The following is a 12,928-nucleotide window of genomic DNA, read 5'->3' on the forward strand; positions in this document are numbered from 1 at the left end:
TCTCCCTCCTTCAATCGCTCTCTCTCCCTCCTCCAATCGCTCTCTCTCCCTCCTCCAATCGCTCTCTCTCCCTCCTCCAATCGCTCTCTCTCCCTCCTCCAATCGCTCTCTCTCCCTCCTTCAATCGCTCTCTCTCCCTCCTTCAATCGCTCTCTCTCCCTCCTTCAATCGCTCTCTCTCCCTCCTTCAATCGCTCTCTCTCCCTCCTTCAATCGCTCTCTCTCCCTCCTTCAATCGCTCTCTCTCCCTCCTTCAATCGCTCTCTCTCCCTCCTTCAATCGCTCTCTCTCCCTCCTTCAATCGCTCTCTCTCCCTCCTTCAATCGCTCTCTCTCCCTCCTTCAATCGCTCTCTCTCCCTCCTTCAATCGCTCTCTCTCCCTCCTTCAATCGCTCTCTCTCTCTCTCCCTCCTTCAATCGCTCTCTCTCTCTCTCCCTCCTTCAATCGCTCTCTCTCTCTCCCTCCTTCAATCGCTCTCTCTCTCTCTCTCTCCTTCAATCGCTCTCTCTCTCTCCTTCAATCGCTCTCTCTCTCTCTCTCTCCTTCAATCGCTCTCTCTCTCTCCTTCAATCGCTCTCTCTCTCTCTCTCTCCTTCAATCGCTCTCTCTCTCTCCTTCAATCGCTCTCTCTCTCTCTCTCTCCTTCAATCGCTCTCTCTCTCTCTCCTTCAATCGCTCTCTCTCTCTCTCTCTCCTTCAATCGCTCTCTCTCTCTCTCTCCTTCAATCGCTCTCTCTCTCTCTCTCCTTCAATCGCTCTCTCTCTCTCTCTCCTTCAATCGCTCTCTCTCTCTCTCTCTCCTTCAATCGCTCTCCTTCTCTCTCTCCTTCAATCGCTCTCTTTCTCTCTCTCCTTCAATCGCTCTCTCTCTCTCTCTCCTTCAATCGTTCTCTTTCTCTCTCTCCTTCAATCGCTCTCTCTCTCTCTCTCCTTCAATCGCTCTCTCTCTCTCTCTCCTTCAATCGCTCTCTCTCTCTCTCTCTCCTTCAATCGCTCTCTCTCTCTCTCTCCTTCAATCGCTCTCTCTCTCTCTCTCCTTCAATCGCTCTCTCTCTCTCCTTCAATCGCTCTCTCTCTCTCTCCTTCAATCGCTCTCTCTCTCTCTCCTTCAATCGCTCTCTCTCTCTCTCCTTCAATCGCTCTCTCTCTCTCTCCTTCAATCGCTCTCTCTCTTTCCCTCCTTACTTCAATCGCTCTCTCTCTTTCCCTCTATACTTCAATCGCTCTCTCTCTTTCCCTCTATACTTCAATCGCTCTCTCTCTTTCCCTCTATACTTCAATCGCTCTCTCTCTTTCCCTCTATACTTCAATCGCTCTCTCTCTTTCCCTCTATACTTCAATCGCTCTCTCTTTCCCTCTATACTTCAATCGCTCTCTCTCTTTCCCTCCTTACTTCAATCGCTCTCTCTCTTTCCCTCCTTACTTCAATCGCTCTCTCTCTTTCCCTCCTTACTTCAATCGCTCTCTCTCTTTCCCTCCTTACTTCAATCGCTCTCTCTCTTTCCCTCCTTACTTCAATCGCTCTCTTAAATTTTTCTTAAGACTAAGCTTAATCATTAAATTTTAGATAACTGTATGTTCCCTAGGCTTCATAAATAAATGTTTATATATTTGTAACTAAGTACAGAATTTACTCATAAACTTATTAACTGTATTATTATTAATTTTGGAGCATAGTTGCTAATCATATAGGCGGGCAATGTAGACTATTTTATTTAGAGATGGGTGGAAGCCCTTCATGAAAATTTAGATATCTTAAATCTTTGTGAAATTTATGTAGAAAAATAAATTGTGGATCACAACACGTCGCTTGTTTTACTGATACAACTCCTGTCTTTGTAGGTCTTCAACTTTTTTGGGTTAAAAAAATAAGGTTTTACTTTTGAAATGACCCTCATATATGACAATTCATAATTCAGAAGATATAATAAAAATATTTTTTTAGTTCAAATATAAAATCGCACTTTTGATCATGTATGTAACTGTTTTTCATCTTCATCAGGGATATTCAGGTTGATCAATAACATCTTCTCAAGCTGTATCAGTGCAAACAAACTTGATTGCTATTGAAACGACTTGAGCTCAGCATACTAATTGCACAGTTTGTTTCTGGCAACAATTTTGAGCCAACTTGCACCAACTTGAACAACTCGTACGATGATAAAATATTGTTCTCTTCTGTATATTTGTCAAACTTGGTACTTTACGAATTGCTCATTAGTAAATCTGTCAAACGAAAAACAAACTAAATCACTGAATATGACAATTCATAATTCGGAGGGTTATAAAGAAAACGGGTCTTTTGTAGAAGAAACCCGTCATTAACGGTAAAATGAGTTTGATAAAATAATTAATAAATACAAATAAGAATATACCCCCCCCCCCGCAACAGATATGTGAAATGTGCACACACACCCTTGACCAATTTTTATTTGTTTTTTGCTGGGGAAGGAGCATTCTACCGGATGCCAGACATTTGCCCACTGTTTTAGTTATTCCAATCGTTAGAGATCTTTATAAAATTCTAACTGTTCCTTTGAGGAGTTCTGTCTAGACAAGTGTCCATTTAATATTAGCCTGTATAAAAATAGGAGAGCAGAAAGTGGACCATTTGATAACCTCGTAATTCTCGCTTTCCTTATTTTATCCTGTAGTCCGTGAGCGATGTTTCTGACAAAGAGCGAAAATTGCTGTTTTTGGGTCGGAATCTATCTATCTAACACTTGCTGTTGGATTGTTTTTGACCTTAAAGTATTATTATTTTTTTTTTTTTTTTAGTTTCTTACATCAAGTGGCTTCATACCTTGTCTGGAGCGATTTTCATAAAAGAAAAAAAAAACATGTAGAATAAACGCCACTATGGAACGCATTATAAAATGGTGGCCTGTTAACTATGTGAGTTTTTTGTGAAGCACAATGTTTCTGTTAATGCAAATTGAAAAAATAATTTTAAACCAACTACTGCTGCAAAATTTATTTGCGACCTTTTTATTTATTTATTTTTTTTTTTTTTTGGTGGGGTGGGGAGATTCGGGTAGTCTTTGATGGATTAAAAAGAAAATTCCCACTCTATCATGGCCACTGACTGAAATTGCAAACTTTCAACCGGTGTTAATCCAAACACATTTCCTGCATCATATTTTATGAGGTGCCTTCAATAAGTTTCCAGACTTTTTTGTACAGGCATTTAAAATTGTTGTAGACATTTGAAAATTCAGTATTTTGTTGCTATACATCTCATGAGATGACTGGCCAATTATGATTTCAGGTTCAAATGAACAGCTAAAGCAGGAATTGGAATACACCCTACTAAAGCCTGATTATTACAGCTGATGAATTTCAAAAATGCAATCTGGACGTGAGGACAATTTAGAAGAGCGATATGCAATAAAATTCATTTTTTAAACTTTGAAAAAAATGCCACAGAAACGTCTGGAATGCTTCAGACTGCTTTTGGACCATCTTGCATGAATCGAGCATCAGTTTTTGAGTTGCATAAGATTCAAGGAAGGCAAAAAATCTGTGAGGGATGATGAGAGGTGTGGGAGGAGTAAGGAAGTCAGAACACCAGAGTTGATTGACCAAATAAAGAATTTCATGGACAAGGATCGTCGTATGTCACCCTCATAGTTCAGACCTTGCTCCCAGTGACATTTGATTATACTCTAAGCTCAAGGAAAACCCTAGAGGCTTTCATTATGAGATAATTGAGGAGATGGAAGAGGCTGTGACGAGGGTCATTGACACGCTCACACAAGAGGACTTCCATGGGGCCTTCCAGAAGTTGTTGGAACGATACAAGGGCATTGCAGCCGAAGGAGATTACTTCGAAGGGGACTAGAGTTTCACATGTTCTATCAATAAAATTGCCCATAGGAAAGACGTCTGGTAGCTTATTGAAGTCACTTCCATAACATAATTATTTACTTTTTTCTCCAACAATGACTGGACGAAACACTTCTTTTTGTAGAAAAACTTCGTTTCTAATAAAAAAAGTTTTCAGAAAATGCCCCTCACCTCCGCCTGTAATGCATAGTGCGCACACAAGCTATTGGCTTATGTACGCGAGTCCTATCTAGACATGTGTTAGTGTCTTGAACTTTTGACGATGGACCGCTTTATAACGAATTGTTTAAATCTGAAACCAACCCGCCAAAAATACTAGGATACTTCAATTAAGTCAAATATGAACTGGTAAAATTATAGAGGAATAAAAGGTGAATCAAATGAGGTATAGGTTGTTTAAACAGTTACATTCAATTTAGCTGAAATTTGCGGTTTATGAAGAAAATGACAAGCTCGGACTTTTTTTTTTTTGTTTGTCACTCTACATATATAAACAGACAGTACCAAAATATCTATGTATTTAGTGTAGCGATTCCTTGCAAAGATCAAACGCAGACGCCTCTGTGTAGTTTAATTGCCATAAATAGATTTCCTTACTTTATTACTAAGCTCTACTCTCATATTGGGCACTTGAAGTAAATACTGAAAAGCTATACACGATATATATCACCTTATAATATTATGTATATATATGAAAAAAAATGTCAAAATAGACATGTATATATATCTATCTATCTATCTATATATCTATAAAAACAGATGTGTGTGCCACAGACGGTTTCTGATTGGTTAATCCAATAATCACATCTTCTAAAAAACTATGGTTCCTACGTTCTTAACTTTACCATAAAATATTATGCCCTTATTTATTGTTCATCTTGGGAGGGTCTATTTTTTCTCTAACTTGCCATTTACAAATTACAAAATTATGAAACTTACACCAGCCATCACAATCCAACCTCCGACACCACGTCCGCCATTACACCTACACCATACTACTACTATTCCCAGCACACGCACACACACGCACGCACACACACACACGTTCACTACCGTCCTAGACACACAGTATACCATTAACTTTTTAAAAAATAACATGTTTTATTTATTATTATTTATTTATTTATTTTTTTATTTATTAAAGGTAAGAGAGTAATTCGGGTATGCATACTAAACTGTTAACCGTTAGTTTGCGTGTTCGATCCTGATCGATTCTACTTTTTTTTAAAAATTCTATTTGTTTATTAAATCCTATCCGAAGCGGGGAGGGGCTATACCCTTTCCTTCCACCTCCCCCCAAAGGTGGGTTCCTAACGGAAGGGCGTCCGATCCTCCACCCACCTACGGGCAAGCAAGGGGAGCTGGCCACCATCCCCCCACCAAAAGGGGAAGCCTGGCATTTTCTCACCCGAAAGAGGGGAGCTTGGCAGTTTCTCCCCCAAAGGAGGGAGCCGGTATCCCCCCCTAGGGTGGGTGGGGGCGAAGAGGCCAGGAGGAGGTGACTTTTTCCTTGGGGGGGGGGATTATCTCCCCCTGAAGGGGGAGGCCGGCACCAAGCATGTAAATCCAGAGGGGTGACTTTTTTTGTTACCCCTCGGAGTGGGAAGGGGGCCGATCACCCAGGCAACGCCGGGTAACCCCTGCTATAGTAAAAAAATAATTATATATATATATATATATATATATATATATATATATATGCATGCTCGACAAAGCAAGAGAATCAACGGAAAGATCGGAAAAAGAACTCCATATATATTTTTTTCCGTTGATTTTCTGTTTGTCAAGCATGTATATATAATGAACACCCAAAAGAAGTCTTACAATAAAAGCCAAACGTTGATGGACGTGTGACTTAGTTTGTTCCATTTTTATCTCTCTCTCTCTCTCTCTCTCTCTCTCTCTCATATATATATGAGAAAGAAAAATTGAAACTACCTCAAGCGCATTATTGAATGAATGTCAAAAGTGTTATTAAAATAACATTTCCCCATCTTATATTGTGTCTGTGTGTTTTAGAGTCTTTTTATAGATGAATGAATGCTTTTATGGCTTGACACATCCTAATTGCTACTTTACTAACAATGGGTCTGCTTTTTCTTAGTCTTGGCTAACCTGTTTATTCATTACATGCATCTATGACCTTTTCCTCCCTCCTTTATAAATCGTGCTTCGAGAGTGGGGGTAAGAGGTGTATGTGTATGGAGATGCAAAAAATAAATAAATAAAAATAATAATAAAAAATATGTGTTCTATTTAAGTAAAAACACAAGCAAAAAGATCATTATTATTTACAGAAAATTGTAATGCATGGGAGGATTGAACATGTACTGCACTCCACTACCTCCCAAGGAAGGGGGTAATGTCCGAGGGCATAGTCTCATAACAAAACATACTTCATTACCCCCTCGCCTCCCCACAAGAAAGCAAAACTAAAGCAACAGGAGGTCATGCATGGGAAGGTGATTTCGTGGTTACAGAACAGATATCTCTCTCTACAGCGTAGTGTAGTAATACCTGAAAGAATTCCTCTCCCATTAAACTCGGAGGTAATGCCTGGGAAGAATAGTTTCATGACATTAGAACGGATACTGTATATCACCTATCTTCTATACGATTTCAGACTATTCTACAGGGTTTCCCAAAGTGGGGTCCACGGAGCCCTGGGACTCTGTGAGTGAGGTTGATGGGCCCCACTAGCCTTTTCTTGAAGAGGACCAAATGCTTTTTATGGAATAATTAAATGACTGCAGACATTTAATTATTGATCTTTTTTTTACTGGAAATAGATGTGATGATACATAACTACAGGTGTAAAGAGTTCCAGGATGGTTCATAAAAAAGTAAATAAAAATAAATTAACAAAAAAAAGCAATAATTTTTGATTAATCAAAAACAAAAAATGGTTGTAAACATTATCATCAGTGTTAAAATTTGAAATTAATGTTTTCCATATTTATTTTAGAAATTACTTTGTTAGTGCTCCATGAAAAACCTTTGCTCTGCTCAGGGGCTCCATGGTGTCCTGATGTTTGGGAAACTCTGTTCTACAGTAGTACAATGGTCTGAAATAGTATAGTTTCACCTTCAGATAGATACTAATTCTCCATTATTCATAAATATTTGTGACTGATGTTTCAAAGAAGAAAATAAATAAACGGTGTTAAAGCATAATTGCATTCATCTCTCTTTGTGAGTAGCTAGATTATTTTTCCCACATTAAAAACCGACTTTAACTCTGCCCCCCTGGGGATGCAAGTAAATAGGGACAATCGGATTGTTATTCCTAAAATACCTTGCTATAACAAATTTATTAATGAGATCCGCATGTAACGTGGTTACCGTTACATCGAAACCATTTTTGTTACATTTTAAACTTCTCTCAAGCCCGCTATCGTCTGGTACCGTTGCAAAAGAACAAACAAAAATCAATAAATCCGACTCTGCATTTTTTCTGTTTTAACACAAGTCCTTTATTACTGTTACTTTCCAAACAATGCTTGTTTTTTTTTTTTTTACTGTTTATTTATTTTTTTTTTACTGTTTATTTATTTTTTTTTTTACTGTTTATTTATTTTTTTTTTTTTACTGTTTATTTATTTTTTTTTTTTTACTGTTTATTTATTTTTTTTTTTTACTGTTTATTTTTATTTTTTTTTACTGTTTATTTTTTTTTTACTGTTTATTTTTTTATTTATTTTATTTTTTTTTTACTGTTTATTTATTTTTTTTTACTGTTTATTTTTATTTTTTTTTTTACTGTTTATTTTTTTATTTATTTTATTTTATTTATTTTATTTTTTTTTAATTGTTTATTTTGCTGCTGTAAGATAAATGATAAGATGGTGCAGTCTTGACACCATCACCACAGGTCCACACGTCCATATAGTCCGGTTTGCACTTTTCTTCTCTCTTTGACCACAGCCAGCCAATTCTTGTCTTCATTTTTACGTGTACATCTTTTTGATGCACATTTTGCTTCCTCCCCGATCACGTGGTGTCCTTTTTTTTTTTCTGTCACACAAGCCCACACACACTTCCTAATTTGTATATGTGCTTTTTGGCTACTACTGCTAATATCTTCGCAAGCCAACTATCCTACAGCTCCTACTAATATTTTCTCACGCATTCATACGCACTCTATTACATACAGGTCTCTTAAAAAAATCAATGAACACCGTAATCTCTATATTGATACAATTATGTGACACCGTTGTACGTGTGTGTATGTGTGTTTTTATAATTGTATGACTTACACATTATTTTTACTATTTTCCTTTTGCATAAAACTAAATTAGACTAAATATAGCTATAGTACTGATCTATTTTTCACATCTCTTATCACAAACACTGGGACGTTCTCCAAACCCCCATCTTTGTTTTCCAGTCAATGAATCCACAACAAGCAAGGGAGATCACTCTAAAGATTTAACACAAAGAACAGAACTTTTATTTCAAAACAAGGGAAGACAGTCCACAAGGACTCGTGGCGCAGTGGTTAGAGTATTTGGAAAAATCAATTGTAAAAGTGATATTCTCCTGAAGGTTCAATCCTCAGTGTGGGCGACCGAAAAAATACAATTGTGAATTACTTAGGACCTCTATCCAGTCATGGCTAACGGAACAAGCGTACGCTACCCCGTGAAGTAAATAAAGAATTCCACTTGAAATTCTGTCCAAATTCCCGAGTTTGAAAGAAACATTCCTGAGTTCAACAAAATACACCTGAAGAAGGTTGGAGGTTACATCGATCGAAACGTTGTGAAAATAACACTCAAGATGAGAACAGTAGTCTGATGATTAATAATATGAATAAATAATCCTCATCTCAAAAATTCAGAAAAAGGAACGACTATGTAACACATATTACGTCCTCTTACGCATAACAGCATGTTCAAAAGTTCATGATGATCGGTTAATTAGTTTGAGAGTGAATCCTCTATGCAGAAAGATATAATAAGCATATATACATGCCTAACTTTATATAAATATAATAGATGACTCATCTGCTTGGCCCAGTAAGCTGTACGGGCAGATGCTACGAGAATTGATGAAAGGAGAGAAGAATGTCCGTTTCTCAGCAGAAGGGTTATTCTTTTGTTAAAATATACAGCTGGTTTCATCGATACGATTTACAAAGGTAGGAATATCGATTTAAAGATATTACAATCATTAATGTTCTTATTGGAGATGATTGTGTACATATGGTTTCATCTAGTATGATCCTTTTGTGAATTACTAGCTTTCTTTAGACAGTAGAGACGTGTTGCCGGATGGAAGAGTGGGGTTAGAGAAAAACAACTCAAAATGTACTAAAGTCACTGTCTGTGTGTTATATATATATATATATATATATATATATATATATATATATATATATATAAACAAGATTTTGTTGAAATTCAAAGACTTAAATTTTTTTCTTTTTATATAACTCTTGTTTATTTCATCTTGGATCTCTTCATTACAGCCGTTTCATTAATGGGACGACAATTCTATGATTTTATGTTTTCATAGAAATTTTCCTCTGGTCAGATGTGATTTCCATCCGATAATTTGTACATGATAAACCTGGGAAAAGAAATTTCATCCCCATGTTGTTATATGTCGACCATTTTGATATATATACACACACACACACAAACTTGAAAATTAAAAGATGGCGTAATAAAAAGAAAAAGAAGTAATTACAATTTCTCTCACAATTTTCAGATTTTGTAATCATACCCATATGCTTTTATTTTCTTTTAAAATATTGATAAGTGCTTTTTCTTCTGAGGAGTTAAGGGCAAAATAAATTCAATAATTGACATAAATACGTGATTTTGTGCTACGAAACAGGTGCTGTCAAGAATTGTGCATGTCAACTTACTTAAAGGAATAAACAGTAAGATGGTCACCATCTTGAAATTTGGAATATAGACTTTTATCATTTATTTGTTATATACTCTGTAATTACTAGGGCTGTGACAACAGAATATTCTTTTCATTGTTTTGACTCTCAAGTATATATCCGATACATTTAGACACAGTCAATCAACCAAGAACTACATCAGTCTATAAAAAACATAAGATATTAACGGATATATACTCAAGAGTCAAAACAAAAGAATATGCTGTTGTCACAGCCCTAGTAATTACATTGAGCTTCATAAATTAAAGGATTTGTATAAATAAAATTGAAATATGATTGAAGAAACACACACACACACACACACACACACACACACACACACACACACACACACACACACACACACACACACACACACACACACATATATATTATTTTTAAAATATAATTATCCACTTACAAGTGTTCCGTTGTCTATGACTCATCAATCTAACGAGATTCGAAATAGGGACCCCATGGTAAGAAGCGTAAACTTCTACCACCAGGTTATATAAATGTTGTTTTGGTAAAATGTTTTATTCAATTTTTGTTTAAAAGCTTAATGTATGTTAAATCTAACAACAGAGCACATATAAAAGAATAACAATATAAAAGAATAACAATATAAAAGAATAACAATATAAAAGAATAACATTATAAAAGAATAACAATATGCTTACATTCCAAGATGCAGATATTTATTTTTCAAGCAAAACTGCTCCTCCAGAATGTAAAAATTTCTGTACATATATAATCTGTTTGTCTGCTTGTTTCACTTGGAAACTACTATGCCAATCTGGCTGAAATTTTGTATGGATCTTTATGATAAGGTGCAACATATTAATTATTATAGCATTTGTTCAATCAATAGTAAGGGATTAATAGTGATTAATTACCACAGTACTACATTCACTCTAGAAACTGCTGGATCGATCTGGCTGAAATTTTTTTTATGAACTTTAGTTATAAGGTGCAATGAACTATGTATTATAGTATCGGTTCAATGTACAGTTATGCATTAATAGGGATCAGCATCCCTTAACTGTACATAGAACATGCTTATGTTAGACAAATAGTTCTTGGAAAGAAAATTTGCTCATGGAAATTCTGTTTAATTTTAAGTACACAGAGGGAGAAATGACAATTTTAGGATACACAGGAGAATTTACGCTTAAGTCTGTTACCACCTCTCAGGATGTGGAACAGAGGTTGGATTTGGGGAGATATAACCATTGTGTCGGTATATGCTTTTAAGCAGACCAAATCCATTCTCTGGAGATACAGTAGATATCAACCTCAAGTGGGTCCAGGATAAAAAGTGGTACAGGGGATTATAATAAATCCCTGAGATACACTATTCGAGATTTTATCCTCAAATGATTAAATGTATTCTGGTATTCTCAGAGCAGTGTGTTCTGTTATTCTAAAAGTGATGTATTCTAGTATTCTAAATACTTATAGAATTATTTTTGGTAACTTTATTCCGGATTGATTAAGGTATTTTCGTTAAAAGGATACAAGTTCAATAAATTCATTGGTGCACATTCTATGGAAGTACTTACAAAAATAAACTGGGGATGCAACACTGATGTGACAGGGACTGAAGCTTGTTGGATGTGCAGGACCAAGACTTATTAGGTTAGAAACTCTGTTTTTTATATCCTATCTTCAAAGGTGATATTAGTGATTGGTACACCAACCTAGATTTGGCAGCAATATTTTATGCAAAAAAATAAAAGTTTAAAAGCAAATTTTACAAACGTTTAAAATGGAATAAATGCCTCTTAACGAGATATTGGTGAAATGGGGGACCTCACCTTAAACTTGTGTCCTAGTTTGCCACCCACTCTCAATGCCAAACTCTAACCCTTAATGCTCATCCCATCAACTGATCCATTTTAGGGGGAGTGGTTCTCAACATAAGGTTCCCTGACAGCATTTCTCTGCCATCATTACAGCTGGAAGAGCAAAGTTGTAATAGTTTTGTCTCCTACTTTATGACCAGAATACACTGCTCTTAGAATTACCAGAAAACATTTAAGAAAAAAACAAACTTTTAAATATAAATCTCCACTTATCAAGGCTAAAAGCTGTTTGAGGTTAATGAGATGGATAGATTATCAGTTGAATGATGATGGATATTATGAGAGGATTGAAAATGATGAATGAATTTGATGACTTATGTAGACAGGTTTAGACGAATATTTGTGAATATGGGTTTGAAGATGGCTACAATTTTTTGGCTGTTTTACTCTGGCTTTTTTTTTTCTTTTTTTTTTTTTTTAGGTGTTCACTCCCTATCATTAGGGTTACAAATTCACTGATTGTTACTGCATGCAGAGGGGTACTCCCACTCCCTTAAAAAATTAGGCCACCTGTTGGCCATGATGCTATAAGAAAAGATTCTGATGGCTAAGGGTTCGTTAATTTCGTCCCTTAGACAAGAGGTCAAAGAGACCTGATCCGATCAATCGATTCATCCTAAGCTATATTTATACGATCTGATTTTTTTTCAAAGGTTTTATTTCTTATTTTTTTAATTTTTTCTTCAAATAAATATTAGAAGCAGTGTCTGAAGGTCAATCACGTTGAAAACAAAGATTACCAATGCCAAAAATTAATATTTTCAAGAAAGTAATGTTTTACCTAGAGTGGTGTTTTCTGAGAGTAAAGCCTCTCTCTCTCTCTCTCTCTCTCTCTCTCTCTCTCTCTCTCTCTCTCTCTCTCTCTCTCTCTCTCAATAGAAATTCCCTTCTAAGAGTAATGTTCCCACGTTCACTGGGAAAACCGTCCAAGTTGCATTGTACCTTGTTTGGAGTGAATAACAATAAATAAATAAATAAATAAAATTCCTTCTTTGGGTAATGTATTCTGAGAATAGACATACTAGTAGACCGCCCGGCGTTTCCCGGTCGTAAGATACGCTTAAATATATTTTAATTGATGCAGATTACATATTATAGAGACAATTCCATGCTGATTATTATATTTTACCAAATATAATATTTTTGTTTATATAGGCAAATATTACATAATTGCTACACTGAACATGGTAATGTTTCGGAACGATTGGTTTATTAAAAACCAAAGGCTCTTCGTCAAGCAACAGAAATAAAGTTTATCCGCTATTCATCATAGCTGATCCTTAAATGAAAAAAAGAAAATTGTTTTTTTTTTTTTTTTTTTTTT

The 12,928-nt window shown here is 35.8% G+C and overlaps 1 protein-coding gene across 4 annotated transcripts in view; it reads left to right on the plus strand.

The window, feature by feature from the left end:
* Positions 1-12,928, plus strand: part of LOC145292912 (recombining binding protein suppressor of hairless-like) — a 438,485-nt gene that overhangs the window by 98,979 nt on the left and 326,578 nt on the right. The gene's annotated exons all lie outside the window — the stretch shown is intronic.

This window comes from Euprymna scolopes, chromosome 14 (assembly GCF_053919585.1).
Source record: "Euprymna scolopes isolate OS-2025 chromosome 14, ASM5391958v1, whole genome shotgun sequence".
NCBI lineage: Eukaryota > Metazoa > Mollusca > Cephalopoda > Sepiida > Sepiolidae > Euprymna > Euprymna scolopes.